This window comes from Giraffa tippelskirchi, chromosome 6 (genome assembly GCF_054371585.1).
Source record: "Giraffa tippelskirchi isolate mGirTip1 chromosome 6, T2T-mGirTip1v1.2.pri, whole genome shotgun sequence".
NCBI classification, from domain to species: Eukaryota; Metazoa; Chordata; class Mammalia; order Artiodactyla; family Giraffidae; genus Giraffa; species Giraffa tippelskirchi.
In genome coordinates, this window is record NC_137280.1 from 46,989,080 (window position 1) to 47,004,645 (window position 15,566).

A 15,566-nucleotide genomic window follows, 5' to 3' on the forward strand; every position below is an offset into this window, starting at 1 on the left:
AGTAAAATTTTGAAAAAGCAATCTTGCTATGACTGTATACTTAAGGTGTATTTATTCTGTAAAACTGAAGCAATTAAAATTCTGAAGCAATTAAAAATCTAATGGCCAGGCAGCTCAATAAAATAGAGTGAGAAGAGGACTGATATAAGAATTTCACTCTAGGCACTTCCCTGGCAGTCCAGTGGTTAAAACTCTGTGCTTCCACTGCCAGGGGCGTGGGTTCGATCCCTGATCTGGGAGCTAAGATTCTGCTGCATGCTGCAGCCAAATAATAATATAATATTAATAGGGAAAACTGGATGTTGGGTACATGGGACTTTTGTACTACTATCTTTGTTACAGTTCAGTAAGTTTAAAAAAAACTATTCTAAAATTAAAAGTTTAATTAAAAAAAGGAATCCCACACTAAGAAAGAATAGAACAAAGAGCTATGTGTTCACATGAGAATCAAAGTTGGAACTTTCAGGCAGGTTCAGAGGTATGGAGGGCCTCTCAAAGAGGAACAGGAAAAGAGTCTGCCTTCGTTCTGCTGGAGAGTCACAAGATCATCCTGCAGACTGGTTCCCAGGGGCAGCTGGCTTGCCTAAGGGAGGTCACATGGTTCTAAGGAGACTTAGTTCAGATATGTGTGTGTGAAGTCGCTCAGTCAATTTCCACTCTGGGATCCTACGGACTGCAGTCTGCCAGGTTCCTCTGTCCATGGGATTTTCCAGGCAAGAATACTGGGGTGGGTAGCCATTCCCTTCTCCAGGGGAACTTCCCGACCCAGGGATCAAACCCGCGTCTCCTGTGTCTCTTGCATTGGCAGGTGGATTCTTATACCACGGAGCCACCTGGGAAGCCCTGACACCATGAATAAACTCAGACACGTTCAACATAACAAAACGAAGTGGGTCAGATGAGAACAAAACTTTCAGAGGATCTTAGGAGTGAGAATGCTTTGCCAAGATACTGTCACAGCTAGTAAATGTATGTATGGTGGTTCTCAACAGGGAACAAATGGAGACATGTTTGGTTGTCATAGTTTGGGGGGCTGCTAGTGGCTACAGGTCAAGAATGATGCCATGCACCCTGCAATGCCCCTACAACAGAAAGTTACCTGGTACCCACTCCCCCCAACAAAATTAACAAGTAAGTAAAAATAATAAATAAAAGGGATGTCCCTGGCGATCTAGTGGCTAAGACTCTGCATTTCCAAAGCAGGGGATGCAGGTTTGATCCCTGGTCAGGGAACTAAGATCTCACACGCTGGGCGTCATGGCCAGGAAAAAAAAAAAAAATTACCTGGCCCACAATGTCAATACTGTTAAGGTTGAGAAAGTAACGTTTATTGAGTGCTAACACCAGGCACTGTTTCAAGTGTTCACAGCCAACACAGAACTTATTTCTCACAGCAACCCAAGAAGTCAAGGGTCATTATTCCTGTTTTACAGATGAAGAAACGGAGGCCACCAGGTCTACATCCTCACAGAGATCTGGGTGGCAGCACTGTGATGTGAACACAGCTCTGACCAAGAGCCCAGTGTGCACACGCTGCCTCTCAATTTCCTACAGTTCTGCTGCACACATCCCTTCCAAATCACCTTTGGAGCCAAGGGAATGGAACACCAAGTGCCCATTAGCCGCGAAGTTACAGAAAGAGAGCTGCATACAGGAAAAGCAGCTTTCAACTGTCACCAGGAGGCAACAGGGAGCGCTGCTGAGACCATCACCCTCAACATCTAATGAAAAGCCTGGTACAGAGTGGGCTGTGGGGGAGGGGGGGTCCCATCACTAGGACAATCAAGGGCTAAATTGTGAAATAAAGAAAATACCAAAATAGATCTTATCACAGGATTTTTTTTTTGAGCATTAATAAATTCAATTTTTTAAAATATTGGGCCTGTGAGACTTAGAAAATGCAGGGGGAAGGGATAGTTAGGGTGTTTGGGATGGTCATACACACGCTGCTATAGTTAAAATGCATAACCAACAAAGACTTACTGTATAGCACATGGAACTCTGCTCAATGTTATGTGCCAGCCTGGATGGGAGGCGGATTTGGGGAGAATGGATACTTGTATATATGTATGGCTTAGTCCCTTCCCTGTCCACCTGAAACTATCACAACATTGTTAATCAGCTATACCTGCAATACAAAATGTTTTTGGTGTTAAAAAAAATAAATAAAAAATTAAAAAAATTGGGGCCTATGAAAAGCAGAAATATGAAAAAAGATGAAATTTCATGATAGAAAATTCCAAATTCAAGTTATATTAAAAATGTTGAATAAATACTGATTAAAATAGACAGACACTAATTAAGACTTATTTTCCCCCTTCATCATCATGTTCACCTTTTTGTCCACTGTATGCAATTATTGGCCTGGACTGTGTCCATCTTTGTTTCAGACAGCCAAAAAAAAAACAACCAGCTCATAAGCAAGTCAAAAGATTCTTCTGCTTTTCCCTCTACAATAAAAGCAGAGACCTTCTTAACTCATTTCTTCCACAATCACAGAACTGTTTGGTATTGACTAGTGGGCCCTACCCAAAATTACAAGGTAGTAATTCATAACTATCAGCATCCACTCAACTCAACACGGCAGAGAGGGGTCAGTGATTAATACCAAAGCACAAAGGGAATTTAGTAATGACCCTGTTCCGAGCAGAAGGAGCAGGCCTGGAGGACCTACAGGTTTTCCTCAGCAGGGACACGACTGGACACTGTGTGTTTGGAAACAAGGATCCAAAGGAGGGAACTGACAGAGACAGTGGAGGAAGAGAAAAGAGAAAATTCATGCACACCCTGGGCATGGCTTGGGGACTGGTATGAGAATTGTTCTGGGGAAGGGGGATTTACCTAGAGAAGTCAAGAAAAATAATTGGGGGATGAGGGCGGGAATTACTCCTGAGAAGGCTAAAGGTCAAGTGGGTAGGTTTGCTTTTAAACTATATTAAAAGAACACCTTCCTAGGACATTCTTACCCCAAGCCAACTGGTTACTTCATTGAAAGTTTACATAACAGTATATAATCTAAATCTGTTTACCTCCCCCTCACAGACTACCATCTCCAAATATATTGGAAATGTTTCAACAGAAACAAAGCACCTCTTTGTCACATCTATAAATTAAGTTCATTGCAGAAGAACTGAAAAATCTAACAGGATCTGCCAATGAAAGATACATAGTAACCTCCCCAGCCTAACACATGATGATTCAGTTACAACTTTTCCTGTTTTCCTGCCTTACTCTAATTCCCACCCCACCCTCCTCTTTGATTTCGCTCTCATTCTGTAATCACAAAACAGTCCTAGTTTTCCCTAGGTTTACTGCAACTCTTATTTGAGATACCTTTTATCCTGATTCTGGATAAAGAACAGTGATACAAGAATCAGAAATAAAGTTTGTGCACAATATCCAATGTGGGGACACAATACAGAATAGTCTGCACCCAGCAATTTGATAGGAGTGTTCCAGAATCTGGACACAAGTTATATGAATTTGTTGGTTTTCTGAAACTGGCTTCATTTTGTTAAAGACACTTAAGGAAGGGACTGAGTGAGGAGGCAGAAGTGACTGCTGACAGTCCTTTGTTCTCCAATATTAAAATCAAAACTGCTAGGAGAAAGAGGAAGGCCTTAAACTCATGCCAACTAACAGGTCCCTTCACTGATTCCAGAACTGACAGGGCAAGGATGTAAACTGCAGCAGCAATGCTCTACTCTACCCTCATCAGCCTCCCAAAGCCACTATCTTGGGGTCCCCATCACCAGAACACCTCCCCTATTCTCAGCTTTCCACACTTTTCCACTGTCGGGGGGAGGGGGGCACATTCCCACCCAGAACACTTCCAGAGATAATTCATCACTGGCAGGGAAATAGGTAGATGGGTGCCTACATGAGGCAAGAGAAAAGTGCAGGGGCAACTGACAAGGAATCAGCAGTGGTAATAAAACACTGCAGGCCCTAGGAAGCCTAGGATAAAGCTGCTTCTGACTGGGGAGGTTGGGAGAATTCAGACTGAGGAAGCACCAAAACTCAAAAAAAAAAAAAAAAAAACCCACAAAAAAACACACAGGAAAACAAAAACCAACCAAAAAAATCCCCACAAAGACAATGACAACCATCACATCTCAGAGTGTCCTGGGAGCACCTTCAGCTTGATAGCTCTGTTCTGTTTTAACCTCATTTCAATCCATTCTTCCCATAGTAGCCAGAGCAATTTTTTAAGTCACTGTAAATCTGATAATTTCACTCCTTTGCTTAAACTCTTTCCATTGCTTCCCCCTGCCCTTAGAATAAAATCCAAACTCTGAATTACTGTCAACAGCCTACAAGCACCCATGTGAGCTAACCACTTCCTACCTCTCCAGCTGCCTCACACCAGGGCCCTTACCCCTGCAATCACTAGACTCCAGTCAGAACAGCCCTTCCCAGGGCTCACACTCACTGAGCATGTTCCTATCTCTAGTCTCTGGTCCCTGGGTCCCCTCTGCCTGGATGGAAGGCTTTCTCTTCAGTCCTTCACATTGAGGCCTTTGTTCAAAGGTTACTTTCTCCTACAAGCCTTCACGATCACCCTAACTAAAGTTCTCCTTCCCCAAATTAATGTTCTGTCATCATCCTGGGCTTTCCATTTTAGCATTTACATCTAAGATAGCATGTGGCTTGTTTATTGAGAAGCCCCAACTATAGCGCAAAAATTGTGACTTTTTTACCACCATGCACTCGGTAAGCCTCAATATATACATTAGCTTGTTTATTCTTTCAACAAATGGGTGGAAAGAAACACTTGGGAATTCCAAACTGTCAAAGAATGTAAGTCAAGATCTTCAAAGCAGTCACTGCCTCATTATTCCGTCATCAGTCTCCAAAGTCACCCATTTCTCCTCTTTCACTAGATCAATTCTATCACCATGCATACTAATATACTACAGTATCTTAATAAAATTTTCCTTAAACATATAGATTTACTTAATTTAACAGATAGTTACACAGTGCTTACCAAGTGCCACAGATATATAATTAGTCTATGCTACAACTTTTAATATTTGCATGAATAATTCTATCTGATAACACCCTTAACTAAGGCGTTTTATAAACAAAGAAAACTCAGGGTAAACACAGATGATTATACAGTGTGATAAAGGATACTTTACTCCAAAGCAAATATTTGCTTTCAAGGTTTTTTTTCTGACAGCAAAACTTCACTGGTTAGCACATTACAAGAAATTTCCCAAAGACAAAATTTACAATCAATTACAAATTTAAATTATAGTACACTTTCAATTTAAATTGTAGTATGTTTGCTTTAAATCCTGACCTCACATTAGCTGTTGTTAGTAAAGATGCAGATTTTTACCTTTAAGTTTTAACATTTCAAAAATTAGGTCTTAACCTAATCAAAAAAATGGGCAGAAGATCTAAACAAACATCTCTCCAAGGAAGACACACAGATGACTAATAAACACATGAAAAGATCTTCAACATCACCAATTATTAGAGAAATGCAAATCAAAGCTACAGTGAGATATCCCCTTACACTGGTCAGAATGGCCATCATCAAAAAATCGACAAAAAATAAATGCTGGAGAAGGTGTGGAAAAAAGGGAACCCTCCTACACTGTTAGTGGGAATGTAAATTGGTACATAATAGAGAACAGTATGGATGTTTCTTAAAAAACTAAATATAGGACTATCATATGATCCAGCAATCCCACTCCTGGGCATATATCCGGAGAAAACCATAATTCAAAAAGATAAATGCACTCCAATGTTCACTGCAACACTATTTACAATAGCTAAGACATGAAAGCAACCTAAATTCCAAGAGAGGAGTGAATAAAGATGTGGTACAAATATACAATGGAGTATTATTCAGCCATAAGGAAAAATGAAATAATGCCATTTGCAGCAATATGGATAGACTTAGAGATTGTCATATGGAGTGTAGTGAGACACAGAAAGACAAATATCATATGATATCATCTGTATGTAGAATCTATAAGAATGGTAGAAATGAATTATTTTACAAAACAGAAAGAATCACAGATGCAGAAAACAAACCCACAAACCTATGGTTGTAGAAAACAAACCTATGGAAGGGAAGGGGGATAAACTGGGAGATTGAGAATGACATATATCCACCACTATATATAAAATAGATAACTAATAAGGACCTATTGTATAGCAACGGAGAAGGCAATGGCACCCCACTCCAGTACTCTTGCCTGGAAAATCCCATAGATGGGGGAGACTGGTAGGCTGCAGTCCATGCGGTCGCTAAGAGTCGGACACGACTGAGCAACTTCAATTTCACTTTTCACTTTCATGCATTGGAGAAGGAAATGGCAACCCACTCCAGTGTTCTTGCCTGGAGAATCCCAGGGACGGCGGAGCCTGGTGGGCTACCATCTATGGGGTCGCACCGAGTCGGACACGACTGAGGTGACTCAGCAGTAGCAGCAGCAGTACTGTATAGCAAAGGAAACTCTACTCATTATTCTGTAAGAACCTATATGAGAAAAGAATCTAAAAAAGAGTGGATACATGTATATGTAAAACTGACTCACTTTGCTGTACACCTGAAACTAACAAAACACTGGAAATCAACTATACTCCAATAATAATTATTTTAAAAATCCACAAAAATTAGGACTTAACATATGTGTATTTTTTTCACTACCAACTCTTTCCTGTCAATAGAAACTACAGATTCATCCCAGCAATGGTAAAATAAGTTTAGAAGATACTTGTAAGAAACTAAATTAGGCTAATGAGTGTCCTAGAATGGAAAAACTCCAGTTGAGGTTTGGGAGGCAAGAGAGAAGGAAAGAAAATTAAACTGCAGAAATGTCTACACAAGTTCTGTAAACAAGTTTTAATCTATTAGGGGGAAAAAAAATCACAAGTAAAATAAAAGCAATCACTCAGCTAGAATACGTGCAAGGGCATGTTTATAATGAAATGAAGCAAAATACATGAAACCAAATGCTGACAGAAGACTTAATAAAACCGGAAGCTTCAACAACAGACAAATTCAAGTATCTTGTATCTGTCACCTTTCTCTGAAGAATTTAAAAACTTCCGGCATATATCCTCTCCATATATCCAGAAAATAAACAACAAAAGAAGCACAAACATTTTATGAAACAATGAAGGAAAAGAAGGTCAACTGCTCTCTGCAGGTCAGAAGAGAATGTTCAGTCTTCCAGCTCAGAAAACAAAGGGAGACAGTATTATTCATGTCAAGAGGTGCAAATACGAAATACAGCTTAGGAATAACTCCTCACAAGAAAATCCAAAGCTGCAGATGACTCCATGAATCTATCTTGTTCTAACGGTTTTCTGAGTGAGTCGGTGTATTTTTTTTAAACTTGGGCCTGGCCGTCTACATGGGTGTTGGGTCTATTGCTCTTCCTTCCAAAAATCCAGATCTCGGTACTTTATTAAGAATCTTTCTAGAACTGAGCTTCCCTTGCCTTCTTCCTAGAGTGTCCATCTTGTAGAAATGATGGCTGAGGATCAATATTTCATGATTTAAAGACCTATTAAGGTGAACTTTATTTTATTTAAAAAACAGCAAAGTGGGTGCGTAGCTAGTTTTCCTCAAAAAAGTAACTGGAATTTGTGTGTGCATGCTTTCTGTCCTCCAGGAGCTTGTATGTACCAAAAAAGAAAAAACAAATGCCCAGAGAACTACAATCAGAGTGTTGTAAGTTCTTTAAAAGTCATGAAAAGTCACTAGACTTCAGAGGCAGGAAATACCATTTCCAACTAAACCTATATAGGTATCTGCAGTAGCAGATAACATGGTAACATGTAACATGTGATAATAGGTAACATGTGAGAGGTTTTGAAGGCTGGGCACTTAGAAACAGCAGCAAACGTCCTCAGGACAAACAGGTAACAGTCATTTAGTCCCATTTGTCAGAATTCCTGTCCACTTGGAGGAAAAGACCTACTTATTAACAAAAAAAGAAAGAGAAACTGCTGTGAGGCAACCCTGGAATTTTATAGGGAATCACCATCCAAGCCTTATTTTACTTTCACATTTGCAAGTACAGGCTGGAAATCACTTTTCTTCTATGTGGGAGACACAGGCTGGAAAAGTGGACTTGAGATCGTGTTACAGAGAACCCAGCGCCAGTCTTCTCACGCTGGATTTCATCCTGCGGGTGAGGATGTGAAGGCAAACGAGAAGGGAGCTAGTCGAGCTGCAGGTGTAGAGGACGAAATGGAATGCAGGAGGGCTTGAAGACACGGGAATGTGGCAGCAACAGGAATGGCAGGATTGCGAAAAACTGACAAGAGAACTAAGTCAGTAGCTATTATCTGCACATGGAGTGCCAAGGAGAAGGAAGAATCAACACTGCCTCCAGGTTTTGCTTCCCTGGTGGCTCAGACAGTAAAGAATCTGCCTGCAATCTTTCCTGCCTGCAGGAAACCCTGTTTGACTTCTGGGTCAGGAAGATCTCCTGAAGAAGGAAATGGCAACCCACTCCAGTATTCTTGCCTGGAGAATTCCATGGACAGAGGAGCCTGGTGGACTACAGTCCAAGGAATCGCAAAGAGCTGGACACAACTGAGCGACTAACACAATAGGACAAATAACTAAAAATAGGGGGAGGGTGGAACACAGCAAAATGAATGGTGAACTGGCTTAAGTAATTATTACTCCTAGCTGGAAATGCCTGCATGTGACCCTCCCTGGTGCCAGACACTGTTTCCAGTCACTTCCAGAATAGCACTGGACACAACCTGCAAGCACCCCTGCCCTCATGGAACTTACTGTCTCGTGGCAGACAACAGATAACAGACAAGTAGATAGACAGGCAAATATATATAACAGGAAGAGTAGGGCTGAAAGGGATTTTAAACAGGAAGGTCTGACTGATACAGCAACATCTGAACAAATACCTACAGGTGAGGGAGTGGACTCGACAAGGAGCCAGGGAAGAGTCAGCAAGCAACAAACCAGTATCTCCAAATAATTTCACTTCAGGACGCTTTTGAAGTTAGCGGCAACTGCAACGTATCTCTTTCATGACTGGGACTCAAGTCTGATTTCCTTGGGCTAGCATTTGGTAACTATCTTACCCAACCAAGGAAACTTCACCAATAACACAATGATAATAAACTGCCTAGAAGGTCAATGTGTTTACACTGGCTGTTTACATTCCTTACATGAGAGAAAAGGGCTGTATAAAATAACAAAACCAAAGTGCTGTTAGAACATGTTTGTACAAAGCTGAAGACAATCATCTTGTTCTCAAAGCAATCATTGATGTGGCAACTCTGAGACTTGTGATTTAAATCAAAGGTGCTAAAGAATGATTATGAATCATGCAATTAAACTATGAAGCAGGATGATGCTGAGAGAAAAATCATTCACAGCACCATAAAACTGTCAAAAATAAAAATAGTACTAACATCAACACCAGAAGTAATATCATCCTTTGATTTTATAATCTGCTTCTCAGCAGAGCTGAATTCTAGTCTAAGCCCTGTCACTTACTGGTTTTGGATCTTTGGGTCTGATCTTCATCTATGAAGGGCAGCCCATCTGATTTTTCAGATTCCTTTCAATACTGAGTTTTAACCTGGCAAGTTAGGATTCTTATGATGGTTAGTTTACCTACTCTGGTTTACCTCATTTTGCAATAATATTACAAATAAGTACCCACCCAAAAGAGTACAACTTAAAAGTTCTGTATAAAGTGAGATGAACTTTTTGAGCACCAGATTTCAGTGTTTAAAATGAGGCTACACTCACTGAAAAAGTGCTGCCTTTCTTCACGCCTCTTTGCGAAGAACCCTCAAGATGCTGAGGTTTCGGTATCATTTGAGAGTGGTATTGATTTGGAAGAAGGTAGATGATCACATCTCCAGCACGACAGAATAGTAATGAGACCTTTTCCAGTGGGACTCAGTCTTTGAAAACTGTTCCAAAGCAACCTCCAAGCAATGGTTCTGCAGGAAGGTTTTTCTTTCTACTGTTTTGAAGATGAATGCCCATCTGATTGCATAACAAAGAAAACGGCCCAAGTTACTGTGGACTATGCTTGCAATGCAGGAGACCCAGGTACAATCCCTAGGTAGGGAAGATCCCCTGGAGAAGAGAATGGCAACCCACTCCAGAATTCTTGCCTGGAGAATCTCATGGACAGACCACGGGGCCTCAAAAGAGTCAGACACGACTGAGGGACTAACATGAGCCAGACACTACTAAGTAGTAACTCATTTAATCCTCAGAAAAAAATCCTATAATGCTGGATCTATTATTATTCTCACTATACGCATGCAAAAACAGTCATAGAAAAGTTAAGCAAACTGCCGGAGTTTTCATAATTAATAAGTGGATTCAAACCCCAGCATTCCAGCTTCAAAGCCTGCCCGCTTAATCTCCACAACCCACTGCCTGTGCAAACCTCCGTGTCCTTGTTGAAATAACAGTCCCATTACCAGCCGCACTCTTCTTGCAAACTTTGTAACACGAAATCAAAATAAAGGCTCCCGGTAAGCTCACTGCCGAGTTTCTCCTACAGTTTTTGAACCACTAACTAGACATGTACGTTACAAAGTATAAAGTCTCTGCAGTACCTGAGGTCTCTCGAGATTTGTGTGGTGGGTGGAGGGAAGAGTTTCGTGGCCTGGAGCTAGTGCGGTTAACACGCGCTCCGAAGCTAGAGCCCGACCCTGTCTCCCTCCCTTCCTCCCTCTCGGGGCTCACGCCACGGGGCCGACCGCCCGCGCCGGGCGCTCCTGCTCCGCGCGGAAGTGGTATCGGGACCCGTCCGGCCAAACCACACCTGCCTCTGGCGCGCCCCCCAAGGGTGCCTCCACCGGGTCGGAGCAGCGCCGGGCCGCCTGCCCACGCTTACCTTCGGGGACAGACGCCCAGCGCGTGGCAAGCGGGAAGCGCGGCCACAGCTGCGCCACACTCCACAGGCTTCCACGCCGCGCCTCCCGCCCCCAGCGACCCCCGCCGCGTTCCCCGCCCCCCGCGGCAAGCCACGCCCCCACCAATCGACGGCGCCGTCTCGGCCGCTAGCCCCGCCCAAGCCGCGGGGGGGCAGGGCTTTTGCTCATTCGGCCCCACCCCCTCAGCCTCTGGGGGCGGAGCTTCCGAGAGGAGCTGTAGGCCGGTAGCAGACCCGTAGGGCCTGGGGTTGTCTGACCCCAAGGGAGGAAGGGCGGGACGCTAGCAGAGGGAAAGGGTGAAAGGAGAGACACAGCCTTGTGGGGTAGGATGAGGAAAGAGGCTTGGGGAAGGGAAGAGAGGGCACTCTGCCCAGGTTCCAGCTAAGGTGTTGGACTGGATGAGACAACGTAACATAACAAGAGTTCATTTATTCAGGGCATTGGCTAATCTCATTCTTTTCGGACAGTCACACGAATTCTGGGTTCCAAGCGTGAGAAGTCATAGGGAACGGTTTCCAGGGGCAAAGAAAGGAAGCAATTCCTTTACTGATCTTCATCACACAGCCTTCTTGTTTTAAAAATTGTGGAAAGGACTCCCAGAAAGAATCCTCACTCCAGATTTGTTGTTCAGTCACTCAGTCGTGTCCAACTCTTTGCGACCCAATGGACTGCAGCATGCCAGGCTTCCCTGTCCTTCATCATCTCCCTGAGTTTGCTCAAACTCATGAGTCAGTGATGCCATCCAACCATCACTCCAGATTTAAATTAATGTTAACCATTCCCTTTCCCTTCAAACAGCTCCCCTCAAACAACTTTTAAAGAGAGCAGACCCGAGTTTGGCATTAATGCCCATTGTGTACTACTATGAAGTTTGCGATGGTGTGTATGGATAAAGAGGAGAAAAAAAAATCAGATCTCTGGAAAGGAATTATTTTAATTATTAATTTATTTGATTTGGGAAGGTGAAAAAACAATTTAAGGAATCAAGTCAATAACTAATTGAATTATGGTGGGGAAACACACAACTCACTTTGCCAACAAACAGGAATGATATGCAGAAATCTTTGCTAGAAGATTTTCTGAAAATAGTGCCAAGAAGCCAGCCTAGCTGTGTGGCCTGAATAGAAGTCACAATATCTGAAGTCCTCAATTTTATTATCTGTAGAGTGAAGTGATTAGGCCTGGAGACCTCATGATCTCTAAATACCCTTCCTCACTCCACATTATCCTACCAGGTTCAATGATTAAGGGAGAAGGGCCATGGGAAAGGTGCTGACACACAGAGAAATTGGGATTTTTAGGAAAAGCCTCAGAGATCTCTGGCATCACTTCATTGAAGCTCTCCTCTCTGAATTTTCTATTTGTTATAATAGTAGCACTCTGGTCCTAGCTCAAAAGTTTAGACGCTTCTTCCTTCTCAAGCCTCACAACTAGTCATTAGGTCCTCGATTTTCTCCATTTCAAGGTCTCTTCAATGACCCTTCTCATTTTCACTGTCATCTCTGTACAGAGTACAAATGCAAAGAACTCAGAATCTTGTATCTGACCCTCACTTACTTTTTCCACCTACAATCTCCATCTGCTCTCTGTGTATGTACACATTTGTCTGACAGACTGTCTTCTCACTGTATGGTACCCTCAATAAACAGCCAATGCTTCTGCCATGGCACACTTACAGCGACTATTTGCTGCTCAGAATACCTCTCCTCAGTCCTAGTTACCTGTCAGGACTACAATAGCTCAGCTCAAGAACCTCTCTATGCAATAAAATGGCTGCAATGCTTAGAATCTGTACTGTTCCACTTGGCACTCAGCAACAACTACTTGTTTTGTTTTCTCTGTTATTTATCACGTTTATCTTCAAAACTAAACCATAAGCTGTTTACTGAATGTCCCCAAGCTCCAGCCAATCCAGGAAGAAAAAGCTATTTTCAATATCTCAAAAAGCCTAAAAGAAACTATATATTCATCTACAATTAGGCTATACAGGTTACCTATCACAGAAAGATTCTCTGTTTTTGTCTGAAATTATACAATGCTGAAGTTACACAATTACTTCAAGTTAAACCATGGACAGAGGAGCCTAGTGGTCTACAGTCCACAGAGTCTAAGCACTGAACACAACTTAGCAACTAAACAACAACAGCCAAAGTTTTGATGGGCAGTTATATGTGACTGATCAAAAACACAGGAAAATAAATTATTATCAAATAAGACTTGCTTGTTTTGAAGACCAAATCTTTGAGATTCATGGAGGTACATAAAAATAAAAAGTAGCTGACCCATTCTTTGTCACCCCATGGCCAAACAAGTGATGTACCTATGTGTGTGTGCTAAGTTGCTTCAGTTGTGTCCGACTCTTTGTGACCCCCATGGACTGTAGCCCACCAGGCTCCTCTGTCCATGGGTTCTCCAGGCAAGAATCCTGGAGTGGGTTGCCGTGCCCACCACAGGGGATCTTCCTGACCCAGGGATCGAACCTGGGTCTCCCGCATTGTAGGCAGACACTTTACCATCTGAGCTACCAGGGAAGCCCCTATATTGAGTGCTTAAAAATATATTCATCAGATTATGATTATTTTCAGAATCTCTCTCTCCCTTGCTATAATTAAAATACTGGCCTTTTCTTTTTCATGCAAATAAAGCTGTAGGAGTTTCCCTTTCTAATTTCAAATAAACTTTCAAGAATAAGCTAAACAAGAGTCACACAGCACCTCTTGGTGTTGGACTAGAAAAGGTTTTAGTATTCCAGAAATAAACCCTTGATTCACAGTAAACTGTCTGTGTTAGGGGCCCTAGGTACTATTAAGATCTTTAGAAAGTAAAATTTCCTTCACTGCAACCTTACCCAAACAAAACAAGTAGAAGCAGAACCAAGTTTGCAGAACCACTACCAAGTAAAAGAGTGAAAACTGATTTGCAATCTATCAATGGCTCCTTGTGTTTTGAAAATGTCACTGGTATGTTTAAGGGAGGCCACAGAGCTCTGAAGTCTGCCCTAAACAATCTATAAATCACCAGTCACAGCAAACCTTTCTAATATTCTAGAAATTTAAGAAGTATTAAACAGGCAGACTAAACAACAGTCACACTTCATTTTACCAGAGTGGTTGTACCAGAGGCTATTTATTATAGACTCTTGGAACTTTTCCTCTCCTCAGAGTGTGAGGTGACTCTTAAGAGCAGAGCCTTGGGACTTACCTCGTGACCCCACCCACCAATGCAGGGCACACGGTTTGATCCCTGATCCAGGAAGATCCCACATGCTCTGGAGCGGCAAAGCCCATGCGTCACAACTATTGAGCCCAAGCTCTAGAGCCCAGGGAACTGCAACTACTGAGCCAGCGCATCTAGAGCCTGTGCTCCACAACAAGAGAAGCCACAGCAATGAGAAGACAGCACAACACAACAGTGTAGGCCCCATTAACCACAACTAGAGAAGACCTGTGCAAAGAAACAAAGACCCAGTGCAGCCAAAAAAAAGAAAAGCAGAGCCTTGGGGGAATCGCTGAATCCAGAAGAGTAAGATGGAGTAACAAGGACCATATTTGCCTTCCCATGTAAACCAACAACAAGGAAACAGATAACATATATAAAACAACAGTTCTTAAGATATTGCATGTTAGGCAGTGAAGGAGAGTGATCCCTCAGGGATGGGAAGTGAACAAAGTTTACCTCAGTTTATAACCTTCAGAGAAATTACAGTCCATGGAAAGGGGAATCGCAGGCAAGTCCAGCAGATTCCCTGAGCTGAGGAGATGGAGCTGCAAGTTCAGGGAGAACAAGATAGCTGGAATTCACAGGACAAAGTCGAGGGGAGACAGACAAACAACAGAGAATCCCAGAGATCTGCAAAGGGTCCTCCTTGAGAATTCAGCAGAGCTGGTCAGTGCACGCATGGAAGGAAACTACTCAGGGTTGAGAAAAGAACAAGCCACTGAAGCATCAGAAGGAACAATACTGAGCACTCACAGAGGGCCAGGAATAGTGGCTGTTCACACCAGGCCAGCTAGAAAACCTCCCAATTCAATTCAATCAGGAGAGTATTCAGAAAGGTCTTGCTTTGGTACTGGAGAGTAACTCTGTGCGTGTGTGTGTGTGTTTGTGTCACACCCACTCAGTCATGTCCAACTCTTTGAGACCCATGGATTGTAGCCTGCCTGGCTCCTCTGTCCATGGAATCCTCCAGGCAAGAATAGTGGTACAGGTTGCCATTTTCTCCTCTTAGGGATCTTCCCAATCCAGGGATTGAACCCCCATCTCTTGCATTGGCAGGTGGGTTCTTTACCACTGTGCCACCTGGGAAGTCTATCTGAATCATTACCTCTTTCTCAACTATAGTTCCAAATTTCTAACTACCTGCTAAATATCTCCCCTCATAAATGAATAAATTAATGGTTTTCCCTTCAATTATCTTTTATTCATAGTACCTACTCATACCCAGTCACACTAGTTCAAAACCTTGGATTCTTCTTGGACTTCTCCCTAAATCTTCCCTCCTTTTCACATTTAGGTTCTCAGAGTCTTTGATAATTTTGTTGTTTTGCAGAAATGGAAAAACTGATCCTCAAATTCACAAAGAATTGCAGGGGGGCCATATAGCCAAAACAATACTGAACAAGGTCTCACACTTACTGATTTCAAATTTTATCACAAAGCTA

General features: G+C 42.4%; 1 protein-coding gene across 27 annotated transcripts in view; it reads right to left on the reverse strand.

The window, feature by feature from the left end:
• SGK3 (serum/glucocorticoid regulated kinase family member 3) overlaps window positions 1–15,566 on the reverse strand; it is a 155,400-nt gene that overhangs the window by 50,405 nt on the left and 89,429 nt on the right. For 5 of the 27 annotated variants that reach the window (XM_081503239.1, XM_081503224.1, XM_081503231.1 and 2 more), the window contains exon 1: window positions 10,866–10,980. The exons of 16 other annotated variants lie outside the window; for them this stretch is intronic. The gene's annotated coding sequence lies outside the window, so the exon portion shown is untranslated. Of the gene's footprint in view, window positions 1–8,905; window positions 9,183–10,584; window positions 10,981–15,566 lie in introns of those variants that run through there. 6 more of the 27 variants (XM_081503235.1, XM_081503220.1, XM_081503221.1 and 3 more) reach the window with 5 other exon arrangements.